The sequence below is a fragment of the Hyla sarda genome, chromosome 4 (genome assembly GCF_029499605.1).
Source record: "Hyla sarda isolate aHylSar1 chromosome 4, aHylSar1.hap1, whole genome shotgun sequence".
In the NCBI taxonomy this organism is placed as follows: Eukaryota; Metazoa; Chordata; class Amphibia; order Anura; family Hylidae; genus Hyla; species Hyla sarda.
Genome location: NC_079192.1, coordinates 105,930,966 through 105,946,476, shown reverse-complemented (window position 1 = coordinate 105,946,476; position 15,511 = coordinate 105,930,966). Strand labels below are relative to the sequence as shown.

General features: G+C 40.0%; 1 long non-coding RNA gene across 8 annotated transcripts in view; it reads right to left on the bottom strand.

Annotated features, from left to right (window-relative positions):
• The window catches only part of LOC130368337 (uncharacterized), a 72,707-nt gene that overhangs the window by 24,863 nt on the left and 32,333 nt on the right, over window positions 1-15,511 (bottom strand). For 6 of the 8 annotated variants that reach the window (XR_008892417.1, XR_008892424.1, XR_008892418.1 and 3 more), the window contains 3 exons: window positions 14,469-14,620; window positions 10,230-10,398; window positions 6,883-6,959 (listed from right to left, as the gene is read on the bottom strand). This is a non-coding gene — a long non-coding RNA (uncharacterized LOC130368337). Of the gene's footprint in view, window positions 1-6,882; window positions 6,960-9,757; window positions 9,855-10,229; window positions 10,399-14,468; window positions 14,621-15,511 lie in introns of all 8 variants that reach the window. The other 2 variants (XR_008892421.1, XR_008892423.1) reach the window with 2 other exon arrangements.

Below are 15,511 nucleotides of genomic sequence, written 5' to 3'. Positions count from 1 at the left end.
CTGGGTCCAGGCCAGTATAGGAGATCACTGGAAGCCCCAATGATCGGACACCCCGCAATCAGACACTTATCCTCTGACATAAATTGTGTTTCCCAGAGTACCCCTTTAATCTGTCCCACGTGCAGGGACCCATTGCATAAATTCACACATGGTATTTATTGCTGAAATGTCTGCAACAGTTGCAGTGATCTGAATGGGGCTTGCAGAAATACATGTGCTTTATGCCAAAACAACCTCATTTAGAGGAATGAAACAAATTTCTGCAACAAAAATATGAATATACTGTAAGTGCCCTAAATGTTTGCAAATCAATCGGCACGCCAAATCATGGAAAAGTACATAAGTGTCTAATGCCATGATATCTATGTGGAGTAAAATAGTGAAATGCATAGCCTAGCATTGCTGATTCATTTCCCTCCTAATTTGTTTAAGAAGCTTTAGGACTAGAAATGGCGGAACAATTTTTTTAATCCCGACTTATGCTTTTATCCAATTATAAAAAGTCAAAAATACATTTTATGAAACGAAAGTCTGAGGTAGCAGCTTGAGCTTCAGCTGTAACACAAGAGTTCGAGCCAAGAGGGGTGTTGGGTTACTTTTGTGTGGTACATTAAAATTCATCTATTACGTTCATGCTGTAATTGTACATTATGTTTGGCAAACTAAAGTATGTTGGCCAGACAAGCGGTTTTTCGGCTTGTAAGTGAAAACCCAGTAGGTGGGTAAGTGTAGTGCTGGCTAATCCAGCGATTCAGAGAAAGTGTCAGCGGTGAGTTTGATAAATCATTCTTTGTGCCAAGTGAAGAGAGGTTTCAACCAAGTATACGTCTATTTACTAAAGGCAGAATTCTCCTACAATGTAACTCTTTCAATGCGGGCCACTGGTAGCTTCAAGGGAGACACCGCACCAGCATATATGATCATGGTGTTCACCGAACGTTAGAAGAAAAGTCATAAGGTTCATGTTTTCCAGTTCAAGTTAACTCATTTAATGCATGTCAGCTGAAGTGTATCTGAAAGGTTAAATAAAATAGGGCTTGTGGTTTTGAAGGACATGGCTTATTTCAATTTCTCATTGTAATGGTAAAATATAATTTAGCATTAAGATTCAGCAAACTTATAGGGGTACTCCACCCCTAGAAATCTCTTCCCCTATCCAAAGGCTGGGGACCCCCGCGATCCCGGCTGCAGCACCCCAGACATCCGATGCACAGAGCAAACTTTGCTCTGTGCCAGATGACTGGCGATGCGGGGAGGAGGCTTGCAACATCACGGTCACACCTTGCTTGTGACATCAGGGGCAAGCCCTCTCAATGCAAGTCTATGGGAGAGGGCTTGATGTCCATCACGCCACCTCCCATAGACTAGCATTGAGAGGGCGTGGCTGTGACATCACGAGCCTCTGGTACTGAGCCTGACACTCTAAAAGAACGTCGGGTGCAGCCCAGAGAACACGGGGATCCTAGTAGCGGGACCTCTCCGATCAGACATCATATCCCCTATTCTTTTTGACAGGGGATAAGATGTCTAGTGGCAGAGCACCTCTTTAATAGTAATAGTACACATGAATATGAGAATATGAGAAACTGTGTCATATAGCCTTTCCTTTCTTTGTTTGTAAAAGTTATTTTCTTCTCATCTTAAGATCATCATTCAATTGGCAAAACTGGCAACAATCTGTACCTAAATGGATCAGCTCCCAATAAAAGTCCATGGAGAGGGGAAGGGGAGGACCAGTTAGCTGCAGAATGATACAGAGCCAGAACAAGACACAGAAGCTGCTAAAAGCTCTAGTAAGGGTTATATCTTATCTCTTTGTTTGATTCACAGCTTAGGCTGCCCAGTACTGCTTTATAATGTCTTATGTGTTGATTCTGAGTGTGCTATGGAGATATGTGTATGGAGATATCATAGCAACTAGTCTACACCCTTCTTAAAGAAAATGACTACTATGCAAAATGTGTGATAGGGTGGTCAACTCAAAAAGGTGATCTTTTGCAGAGTTTTCACTGTAATGGCCAGGAATAGTGCTACTCCTTATATACACATATATATAGCAACTTATCCTAAAAAGTTTGTTGAAAGGTTAAAGGTATATTTAGAGATTTTATAAGCCAGAAAATCCCATCTGGAACTTTCATATGAAACAAAAGGATCTTTCCCATTACATACATTAATGCCATATGCCACATATGCCACAATTAATCCATATACGTGAACCCTTATACTTCAATAATGGTGCCTCCCATCAAAAGTCACTTAACTCCATGTGACTACAGTAATAAGACATATGGATGCATAAGGATGCAGCAGAGCTGGGATTAATAAGATGACACTGGAGGAATAGAGGTGGTGAGTAGGCATTATGTGGGCAAATAAAAATAAAATCCACAAGTGCTTCTTTATCTAATATTCTAGGGAATTGGATTATAAACAATTTCAAAATACATTCCTTGATCAATTTAGATTTATATTAGAGTTTGCTCACAAAGCACTTTCATTTAATCAAATTGTCAGGTTACTTACCACCGTCATAGTCATGGTACGAATGCTTTAGCTGGACTAACACAGCATTTGAGAAGTATTTATTTCCGGCATTCTTTTTTGAAGGCCAGACAGGTGCTGCATATTTATGATGGTATTTGGTCCTCAATTTAAAACTCATTGCAGTCAGTATTTCACATCAAAACCAAGATGGGATTTACAAAGAGAATTACTAAATGGGAACACTTGTAGTTTTTCTGTGTTTTGGATCCACTGCTGGTTTTGACTAAAAATACTGATCAAATAAAATTCAAAATGAGAACCAGATACTGACAAGAAAATTATGTATGAACCCAGTCTCACGGGTAACTCTCTCCTTAGTCACAGTCTCATAGTCTGTTCTGATTATATGACATTACTTGATTATTTCTTCCTAAATTGTCTTGAATCAGTGATGAGCCACTAAGGGTACTATTAGATGGCCCAGTCATTGCTCTTTTACAGAGCATATTGCAAGGCTTAACAAGTGAGCAGACAGGGCTGCACGAACGATCACCTGATGATCCGTGCTGCCCGCTGCTTCCGTCATTTGTTGGACGCACATCCCCTATTGCATGGGAAAATGTGTGGCTTTCTAATCTGTCAAAAAAAAGGATCAGCCAACAAACAAGCATTTGCATGTTCACTGGCTGATCACTGACCCTATTATACAGGGTGATAACGGCCTACTCAGCAGATAGCTGCCCCTTGTAATAGAGCCCTAAGTACGGTTTTATATGCATCCACACTATGCCTGCAAGCCCTAGCCCGAACATGGGGTGATGACCCATACGGCAGCTGCAAGTTTGGGTCATCAGACCTGTTGTCAGGCTGGGGCTTGCAGTTGTAATATAGATGCAAAGATAGATCAATATTATGCTCGGCCTTTGGCTAAGTTCACTTCTGATTTTTTTTTATATTCCATTAGGAGCCTCCATTGCTGACAAAATGCCAAACAAAATAGAGCTGGACATTATGGCAGAAACCCAGATGAACCTCACTCTTGGTCAGGGAGGTGCCGAGGGGCAATGACTAGAAATGGGGCTTGAACCCCTGTCCTTTTGATGTTCCTCCTAAAAGTGCCCTGGGCTGTGCTGGGAAGTCTGGCATCATTATGTGGCCATTTCTATAGATAATTATGAGAAGTGCCTTTTTTTCCAGTTCAGCCCCTGTCCCCCAAAATGTCTGTGCACGTCCCTGCTCCTGGTGGAGATATACATCAGGGGGACTTAAAAACATATAATTTTGACAGAAGGCCTGACATGACTCTGAAATGGTATACTGGGAAATATGTTGGACATTGATATAAATGTTAAGAAAAACATAAGATTGTAGTTTTTTTGCATGACATCTCTACCAAAGTGCTGTCTTGCTACTTTTATATAGTCAAAATAGAGCTGTACAAACATACAACAACATTTTGGGCCTTTGCCAGGTTGAAAGGGGCTCATGGATATGTTTGGCCAATGTGTAGGCAGCTTTTTCGTTACATATGCAGAATATGAACAGCAAACAAAGTGTGAACATAGCCAAGCAATGTGACTGTCCATGAAGTTGCTTCTCCTGAGATAAGCAGAAACACTGGCGTCTGCCTGACTTATCTCCCCTTAAATAAAAGGCCCACTCAGGGATCACACAATATCAATGTACATTTTAGAGTGTTTTTATCTATATTAGTTTATGTATATTTTTTTGGGGGGGGGTAGCTTGTATAATTATTACATGTGTTTTTGTCTTTTTATTGATGGAGTAGTTCTTTGATTACTTTTGAACTTTTTTGAGAAAAATAATTATGGAAAAAGTATGTGGCTAAGTTCACACAGTTCCGATTTTCGATTAATTTTATTTTTACTAAAACGAAGGAATAAATACTGACAAAGAAGATGTATAAGTCTTTTCATAACCCTCTACTGTTTCATTGAATGCAATCCTGTCCGTAGAAACAAAAAGAAAAACAAATGTCCTGTTCTAACTTATATTCTGTTATAGTTATGAGTCCTTTGTATTATTTCAGCAGTTACTGCACTTTTTTCAGGACTATGGACCTGAGATTGTAATATATTATTCTTATATAGGACAACATATTTAGCCAACAGATTTACTCGAAAATCACTGACAGGTGAAGTCTATAACATAGATTATCCAGTGACAATGGCACATGTCAAGAAGCAGGATATATTATGTGAAAGAGACAGGTCATTTATTGACATTGGTGTGTTGAAAGCAGGAAAAATTGACAAGTTTAGAGCCTAAACAACTAACAAGGGATAAACTGTGATGGCTAGCCAACTGGCTCAGAGCTTCTTCTAAATGGCACGCTGTGTCAGTGTTTAGTGGGTTCTATCTACCCGTGCTCCAAGAAAGGAAAGATAGTGAATTGGCAACAAGGTTACAGGCACAATTATATGCTGTATCACAGATTGCTGATATAGTTAAAAGAAATCTGTCAGCTGTAGATCATGTTCAGAGCTCAAGTGTTCAACAGACTGTGCTGGGCTGCAGGATGCATGCCTCCTCCCTCCCCCACCCCTCCATGCCTTGATTGATTGACATAGAGGGCTTGTGCTCCATCACTAAGCCTAAGCATATCAATCAAGGCAGGGCGGAGTGGGAGAGGGAGGAGGAGTGCTTTCTGCAGCCAGTCTGTTTGACACTTAAAGGGGTACCCCAGTGAAAAACTTTTTTTTTTTTAAATCAACCGATGCCAGAAAGTTAAACAGATTTTTAAATTACTTCTATTAAAAAATCTTAATCCTTCCTGTACTTATTAGCTGCTGAATACTACAGTGGAAATTCTTTTCCATTTGAAACACAGAGCTGTCTGCTGAAATCATGAGCAAAGTGCTCTATGCTGACATCTCTGTCCATTTTAGGAACTGTCCAGGGTAAAAGGAAATCCCCATAGCAAACATATGCTGTTCTGGACAGTTCATAAAATGGACAGAGATGTCAGCAGAGAACACTGTGCTCGTGATGTCAGCAGACAGTTCTGTGTTTCAAAAAGAAAAGAATTTCCGCTGTAGTATTCAGCAGCTAATAAGTACAGGAAGGATTAAGATTTTTTAATAGAAGTAATTTACAAATCTCTTTAACTTTCTGGCACCAGTTGATTTAAAAAAAAAAAAAAAAGTTTTTCACCGGAGTACCCCTTTAAGCTCTGACTGAAATAAAAAGGTGTCAAAACATACAGAACATTGTAGCCTTCATATTACTTTGACATGTACCACAGATATAAATATTGTTGCAAACAAGGTATAAACTCCATGTGACTGTCAGAGATAGACAAGCTGTACTCAGCTGTCTTCAGCAATCCCATAGACATCAAATGGAAAAACATTGGGGGAGAATTACTATTGCAAATGCTCCAGACCTTTGGTGTCATTTGCACCAAAAAAAACTGGATTGTTTGACTTGTGCCACATATATTTTTGGTTGTAGACACTATTTAGGTATTACCCATACCCCAAAGTCCAACAAAAGAGACATGACTTGGTTTAAAGGGAACGTGGCATAAGATGCACCACTATCTGCCAGAATCCTCATGCAAGATTCTGGTGCAGTTTACACCTGCTCATAATTGGTCTTGGACATTCTACGAATGTGAACAATTTGAAACAGCAATAAATGTAGCGAGTAAAGCCTTTCCATATTATAGCTTATCAGTGTATGTCATGTCCATGTGCAAATTGCTGAATAATGTGTAATATGTATAAATATATATAAGTATATATATATATATAGATGCAAGAAGGTTGACTGCAGCACACCAACGTATCCAATAAAAGTAGTAGCCTTATTCCATAAATACAACGACTACGTTTCTGTGGTCTCACACCACCATTGTTAAGTTGACTTGACAATGGTGGTGTGAGACCACAGAAACGTAGTCGTATTTATGGAATAAAGCTACAACTTTTATTGGATACGCTGGTGTGCTGCAATCAACCGTCTTGCATCTCCCTTGTTGGACCCAGGACCGCTCTTCTCCTTTATTTGGTGTATATATATATATATATATATATATATATATATATATATATATCATTATTATGTATAAGCCAAAGTTGAGTTACTTCTTCCTCTTAAACGTACAGTTGTCATTCATATGGTCGCCATTAGTGTGTAATTTACAGCAGTTACTGGGAACATTTAATAGGGCACTATAAAAGTGTTCTCTGCCTTATAAACATTCCCCCATTCATCCCAAGCATCCCATATTGTTTCATCATGCTCTCTAATGTGCTTCTGGATTGCAAGCTCTATTGACAAGTATGTCTCTATAGTTCTGTAAAAGTCATCACTAACTTCAAATTCAGCCAGGAAAGTAAAAGTACTTTACAATGTTTCACAACTTTTTACCTTATAGTTACAACTCCTAAAATCTCTTCTTTGAATAATGGTGCCTCTTTGGTCCTTGCTTAGTCAGTTGAAGAAATCTACAATACAAAAGATGACAATTATTTCAGTGCTGATTTTTATAAGATATACAGAATGATCACACTCATTACAAGATGTCATTGACATCAATAGAAAGTAACAAAGACTTACAAATTCTTAAAGAGCACCTGTCATCAAACCATATTTTCTAAACTAACTGAGATTATATTCCCTAACTACACCTTACATCCCTCCTGCCCTAAAAAAAATTCCAAGCTTTAAAAAGCTGTGTATCATACCTTCCCCTTGCTCACATTGTGTGAGCTCCCTGCAGAAGAAAGTGGGTGTTCCCCAGCAGGCACAATATCAATGAAGCCTGCGAGAGCTGTGCCTCACCATGTCCTACACGCACCTCCTGAGCTTGGTCTCCTGCCAGGCTGAGAGGAGACCAAACTGACTGACTTGTGGCAGTGAACAGAACAGAGCCACCTAGTGGCGGTTTTTTCAATCACATTAAAAACATATAAAAGTTGAGAATTTTAACAGCAAGTAAATAGCAAAGTGTCTTATAATTACATAAGGAACTATGTATTAAAAGTTTAGTTTGGTGACAGGTACTCTTTAAAGCAGGGGTCTCAAACTCCCGGCCTGCGGGCCATTTGCGGCCCGCGGAACGAAAGTTTGTGGCCCGCGCCAGGTATGTAGTGAAGAAAACTGTGTCTTGAAGCACTTCTGTGTCCTGAACAGAGCAGAGACTGCACACACCCCTCCCCCCCCCCCCCCCCCTCCAACTAATCACAGTGTCCGAGCACTCAGCACAGTGACTCAGCACTTTCCTCAGCTATTCGGGACACTGAACGCTGCAAGACACAGTTTTCTTCACTACTCCGGAGAGAAGAAGGGCAGTGCAGGAGAGGTAAGGTTGTCTGTGTTTGTGTCTGTCTATGTGTGTGTGCATGTGTGTGTGTGTCTGTCTATGTGTGTGTGCATGTGTGTGTGTGTGTGTGTGTGTGTCTGTCTATGTGTGTGTGCATGTGTAGGTGTCTGTCTGTCTGCATGTGTGTGTGCATGTGTGTCTGTGTGTATGTCTATGTGTGTGTGTGTGTGTGTGTGTGTGTGCATGTGTGGGTGTCTGTCTGCGTGTGCATGTGTGGGTGTCTGTCTGCTTGTGTCTATGTGTTTGTGCATGTGTGTGTGTCTGTCTGTCTATGTGTGTGTATGTGTGGGCGTCTGTCTGTGTGTGTGCAAGTGTGTGTGTCTGTCTATGTGTGTGTGTGTGTGTCTGTCTGTCTATGTGAGTGTGCATGTGTGTCTGTCTGTCTATGTGTGTGTGTGTGTGTGTGTGTGTGTGTGCATGTGTGGGTGTCTGTCTGTGTGTGTGCATGTGTGGGTGTCTGTCTGTCTTTGTGTGTGCATGTGTGTGTGTCTGTCTATGTGTGTGTGCATGTGTGTGTGTCTGTCTGTCTATGTGTGTGTGCATGTGTGTGTGCATGTGTGTGTGTCTGTCTGTCTGTGTGTGTCTGTCTGTCTATGTGTGTGTGCATGTGTGTGTGTGTGTGTGTGTATGTGTGTCTGTCTGTCTATGTGTGTGTGCATGTGTGTGTGTGTGTGTGTCTGTCTGTCTATGTGTGTGTGCATGTGTGGGTGTCTGTGTGGGTATCTGTGTGTGAGTCGGGGGGAGGGGGTAATCGACAATGCTACCTAATGTGGGGAACCTGCTACTACCTAATTTGGGGAACCTGCTTCTACCTAATGTGGGGAACCTGATACTACCTAAGGCCTAAGGTGGGGAAACTGCTTCTACCTAATGTGGGGAACCTGCTTCTACCTATTGTGTTGAACCTGCTACTACCTAATGTGGGGAACCTGCTTCTACCTAATGTGTGGAAACTGCTACTACCTATTGTGGGGAAACTGCTACTACCTAATGTGGGGAACCTGCTGCCTATCTAATGTGGGGAACCTGCTACTACCTAATGTGGGGAACCTGCTGCCCACCTAATATGGGGAACCTGCTGCCTACCTAATGTGGGGGACCTTCTGCCTACCTAATGTGGGGAACCTGCTGCCTACCTAATGTGGGGAACCTGCTGCTACCTAATGTGGGGAACATGCTTCTACCTAATGTGGGGAACCTGCTACTACCTAATGTGGGGAACCTGCTGCCTACCTAATGTGGGGAACCTGCTACTACCTAATGTGGGGAACCTGCTGCCTACCCAATGTGGGGAACCTGCTACTACCTAATGTGGGGAACCTGCTGCCTACCTAATGTGGGGATCCTGCTGCCTACCTAATGTGGGGAACCTGCTGCCTACCTAATGTGGGGAACCTGCTACCTACCTAATGTGGGAAACCGGCTGCCTACCTAATGTGGGGAACCTGCTGCCTACCTAATGTGGGAAACCCCCAGAAGTAGCACCCCTATCATCCGTCAGCTCATGCTATTACCACACGGGGTAGTGGGAATGGGGGGGTTGCTGGTGGATGATGGGGGTGCTACTGCTGGTGGAGGGTGTTGCTGGTAGATGATGTGTGGCGTATAATGAGGGCATTATATGTAATAGGCGCATGTGGCCTAGCCTCACCCAGCTGCTACCTCCAGTGGCCCCCGGATAATTTGAGTTTGAGACCCCTGCTTTAAAGTATGCAGGAACCTTTTTGAGGTTTGTTCTGAAAGTACATGACTTCTCTGATGACAATATAATCATATCATTTTTCTGAATATAAATAGAAAAGCAAAATACACAGAAAGAAAAAAAATAAAAATTGGACAGGATGCCTTAACAAATTGCAATAAATAAAATATATGCATACTCGTTTGACCTTTCTCTAGATGCTTTAAATCTGATAGTACCTGAGCCCCTATTCCTCACCACTTTCTTATGGTGAGCCAAGTCACAGGAAATGCCCACTCCTCCACTCTCTGCAGACTGTATTCTGTATTGATTCATCTGTTAAAGTGGTAGATAAAGCAGAAGTGGTAGATCAGCCAGACGTTTTTATTGCATGTCCTCTAAATTGGTCAAAAATGGTATTCCTGGGGCCCACACCATTCTCCAAAGCCATGTTTAGGAGGAAGATGGAATGGAGCAGTGGTGAAGCTTGCACCCAGTGGCTCTATTCATAGTTTATGGAAGCAACCATCTCTGGTTTGATAACCACAATCTCTTTATTTTCAGGATTTGGTAGGGGTCTCAGTTGTCATACCCAACCAATCCAACTTTCCAATCCAACCGATATATTATAAAAATAATTGAATAGAAAAATATTCCTTCAAATTATATAAACATGATCAGAAAGTTTATTTCCAGAGAATCAGCTCTTACCTCACTACAACATCTTCTGCACATAGAGCCATTGTAGACATTTGTCTTCATTTATCTCATGCTTGTTTTATGGCACATATTAGAGTGATATTACTCGATGGAGGAATGGTTGACATTGTTGATGATATCTGTCTTTTCATTCAGTTTTTCTGTGTTGTCAAAAAAAATCCTAAACAAAGACATCAATACAAAGTATAAAATTGTATCAATACACATACATAGAAATAACATTATCACAGAATGGCCATAAAGAATGTTTAAACTGCCAAAGACCTAAATAATATTAAATTAACACAACTGAACCCATATGGAGTGTACCCATGTAAGCTACACATATATTTAGTGACACATAGGTACACTTTTCTTTCTAAAAACTTTAATAGCATGTCTCAGATGAGACAAGTCAAAAGATCTAAGAAAAACCTGCACTAGTCGTGTTTTCTCCCAGTGCAACATGACCTAGATGGTCTCATAATGCAAGTCTATGGGACTGTCTAGCTCACATAGACACAGAGCAGGGAACGAATAGTCTGAACACCCAGACCCTGCCAGAACAAAACTTTTAACATGCCCCTAGGACATGTCAAAAGTTTTTAGAATATTCAGGTTTAAAGGGGTACTCCCTTGGAAAACTTTATTTTTTTATTTTTTATTTTTTTAATCAACTGGTGCCAGAAAGTTAAACAGATTTGTAAATTACTTCTATTAAAAAATCTTAACCCTTCAAGTACTTATTAGCTGCTGAATACTACAGAGGAAATAGTTTTCTTTTTGGAACACAGAGCTCTCTGCTGACATCATGACCACAGTGCTCTCTGCTGACATCTCTGTCCATTTTAAGAACTATCCGGAGTAGGAGAAAATCCCCATAGCAAACATATGCTGCTCTGGACAGTTCCTAAAATGGACAGAGATGTCAGCAGAGAGCACTGTGCTTGTGATGTCAGCAGAGAGCTCTGTGTTCCAAAAAGTAAACCATTTTCTCTGTACTATTCAGCAGCTAATAAGTAACTGAAGGATTAAGATTTTTTTAATAGAAGTAATATACAAATCTGTTTAACTTTCTGGCACCAGTTGATTTAAAAAAAAAAGTTTTCCACGGGAGTACCCCTTTAAACCCTTTCACGAAGGCATCTTGAGGCAGGGATTGGTGACCATAGATGTTGGGTTAACACTCATTCAGCCAACAGCTATTCCTATAAACTCCCAAACATATGCACATTCAGCTTATCTGAGCATTCATGTATTTGTAATAAGGGGAAGGGAATAAACCACTGCCAAACACCTCTGGCACTGGATAAAATCCAACATGGCCGATTTCTCTTTCTCCCAACATCTGCCACCAGGGAAGTATTGGGAAATCCATATACAGATTAGGCCCCTTTCACACTGCCGTTGCGTCCCGTCATGAAGGGGTGTTAAAGTCTCTTTTTTTTGTGCCTTTAACGGACGTACTCATGACGGGGCACAACATGCAACAATGGGTGCCAACAGCTTCCATTTACTACTATGGGGTCCATCGGGCACCGTTGCTTTTTGATGGGAATAGCGGAAGAAAAAGACGGCGCAAGCAGTATTGTTGCAAATGTGCTTCCACCATATGACTATAAATACACCCTTAAAGATAGACTTTAAATTTCTTTCACATAAAAAAAATAAACCAAGTATTTTGAGGCCAATGGTTCTTCTGCTGCATAAAGACCATTGCACGAGATTTCAGAACTGCCCTCTAATGAATTATAGGTAGGAAATCCTAAGCTAAAATGTCATTCCTTCTCTGCGTGTTGTTGTAGAAGTTTTACAGGTGATACCCAAGTGTAGGCATCATATTCCAAGATGTTATCGAAGGAATGACAGACGATACCTTCTTATTTTAACCTTGTATCCTCAAGTATGCATGGAAGAACTGAGAACAACCACATATAGGAAAAAGGTCAATATTAGCAGCTTCTGGAAATGCACTTCGTGATAGTCTTAAAGGTTTGGAAGAAAGCCACAGTACTTGCACAAAAAAAAAAAAATATATATATATATATATATATATATATATGCACAAGGCACAAAAAAAATTACTTGATTTTTTAGGGGTGTTTTTTTTTTTTGCCACAGAAAAAGAGTGTGTGAATAAGGAACAAATAAGCAATATTTTCATTTATTACAATTTCCTGGTATGTGATTTCTACCTCTTGAAAATTGCTGTAAAATAAAAAAAAATAAAAAGGGATAAACATGCAAAAACAAATCAACTGGTGCCAGAAAGTTAAACAGTTTGTAAATTACTTCTATTAAAAAATCTTTATCCTTCAAGTATTTATTAGCAGCTGTATGCTACAGAGGAAATTCTTTATTTTTTTAATTCCTTTTTTGTCTTGTCCACACTGCTCTCTGCTGACACCTGATGCACGTATCAGGAACTGTCCAGAGCAGAAGAAAATCTCCATAGCAAACCTATGCTGCTCTAAACAGTTCCTGACATGGACAGGTGGAGGTGTCAGCAGAGAGTACTGTGGACAAGACAAAAAATAAATTCAAAAAGAAAAGAATTTCCTCTGTAGCATACAGCTGCTAATACTGAAAGGATTAAGATTTTTAATTAAAAGTAATTTAGAAATCTATTTAACTTCGGCTGTCCGGGCATGCTGGGATTTGTAGTTTTGCAACAGCTGGAGGCACCCTGGTTGGAAAACACTGACCTAAGGCCTCGTGCACCCATCAGAACCCTGTGCAGGGGCTGTATGAAGGCACAAGGTGTCTGTACCCTGTTTGCTGCCATAAGATGTCTGTACAGCGCTGTGTTTTGAAGTTATTTCCCTCCTTGAAGCAATGCTCTAGGGAACAATTCCTCTGTAAAACACCATTTAACGGCATGATTTTTTTTTCTCTGTCAGATTTGCACGGAATCCAACATAAAGATCCTCCATAAGCCTCCATATAAAATTGGAGGGATACGGAGGTAAAATAAGCCCTTATTCACTGCTATTGGTCTATATTAAGGTTTTGTACAATTTGGAACTTGTATAAAGCTGGATTTCTAAACACGACAATGCTTACAAAAAAATAAATAAAGTGGCGCAGATCTTTTCCATTGTTTTTCAATGTCTTTACACCAGAAAACAGTTGTAACAACATTGGGGAAGCTGCCCTAGTGTTAACTGCACAAAAATTCAGGTAGCTATATTTATTTATGTATTTATTCATTTATTTATTTACATATTCATTCATTTATGTATTTATTTTTTTATTGTATTTATCTTAATATTTATTTATTTAGTTGCTTAAAGGGGTATTCCAGCAAAAAACTTTTTTATATATATATCAACTGGCTCCAGAAAGTTAAACAGATTTGTAAATTACTTCTATTAAAAAATCTTAATCCTTTCAATAATTATCAGCTGCTGAAGTTGAGTTGTTGTTTTCTGTCTGGCAACAGTGCTCTCTGCCGACATCTCTGCTTGTCTCGGGAACTGCACAGAGTAGAAGAGGTTTGCTATGGGGATTTGCTTCTAAACTGGGCGGTTCCCATGTGTCATCAGAGAGCACTTAGACAGAAAAGAACAGCTAAACTTCAGCAGCTCATAAGTACTGAAAGGATTAAGATTTTTTTATAGAAGTAATTTACAAATCTGTTTATCTTTCTGGAGCCAGTTGATATGTAAAAAAAAAAGTTTTTTCCTGGATAATCCCTTTAATTATTGAACAGGTCAAACCTACCCTTAAAAAGAAACACACAAGGTGGTGTACATGTGTCTTATCTAGGAAATAAGATTTTATTTGAAATGTGTTGACTTGTCAAAACTTTTATTCCTACAGGATGGTCCGCATTTTAATTTCAGTTTAACATTTAATGGGGTAAATCAGGAAATGAAAAACAGAGCTAATTTCTTCTAAAAACAGCACCACATCTGTCCTTGGGTTGTGTGTGGTATTACAACTTGGCTCTATGCACTTCAATGGATCTGAGCTGCAGAACTACACACAACCTGATGACAGGTGTGGTGCTGTTTTTTGGAGACATTGGGGAAGATTTATCAAAACCTTACCATAGCAACCAATCAGATCACTTCTTTCATTTCTCAGAAACCTTTTCTAAAATGAAAGAAGCAATCTGATTGGTTGCTATGGGCAACTCAACAACTTTTCCTGTGGACAGGTTTTAATAAATCTTCCCCATTGGCTCTTTTCTTTTTCTTTTTTTTTTTAAACAGGATAACCTCTTTAACATAAAAAAGTAATACTTACCTTACTGATCCCCGCTGCTCCAATTCTGATGGTTGTTTGGTTCCCCATTAGTCTGTACTTCCAGGTTCCTCTCAAAATAGGGCATGTGACCACTGCAGGTAATTACCGGAGGATTGGCAAGGTGATTAGGACTTTTCATTACTCGGAGCCACCTAAATAAAGAAAAGTAAATTGACAACCATTTTAAATAAAGTTTTGTGCAATGATTTTTTCCCCAAATAAAGAAGACCTAGCTTCCTCAAATTTGTTTTGATTATTCCCATGGACTACAAGAAATGCTGCAGGTACACAATACATGATATGTTTATAATATATCATGTATTATATAAAAAAAATGACATTGTAAAAAAAGGATTATTTATAATCTCGCCCTCTACATAATAACAAATCTCAACCAATCGTGCGGCCGGGCCTCATAAACAATGCTGGATCATTTGTTCATTATTGGCCGCACATAATCGGTTTACACAGGGCGATGTGCTTCCCATAACAACGATTATATCAGCCACATTAAATATTAAATCAGCTGACGAAGGAGAGGTTGCTTATTTGTTGGCTGATTGTTGGTTGATTTACATGGGACAATCTTCAGATGTGCCTGAAAATCGTCCTAAGTAGAAGGACCTTAAGTGGCATAGGTCATACCTATCCGGCCTCTGAAGCCAGATGAAGCGTATTTAGTGCCAAATAACCGGTTATCGCCTCACTCCTGAGAACCCGTTACAGCATGGTCCCCGTTCCGTTGGTCTAACCATCATATATTCCTAGGAGCCAGCTGTCGCTAATCTAATGGTGAGTGCCGGTATTTTGCTTCTGAGCTTATCTTCTATGCACATTGATTTTTTCCTATGTTTTGGACCTTCCCAGCACCACCATAGCTGACGGCTTTACCAGACCCGCCTCCATTTGAGCTGTTCGACTGGATCTTAACCCTGTCATTACTGAATTAATCGCGAGTAGTGCCAACCCTTCCTTTCCTATTCACATATATATATATTGTCACGATGCCGGCTGGCAGGTAGTGGACCCTCTGTGCCAGAGAG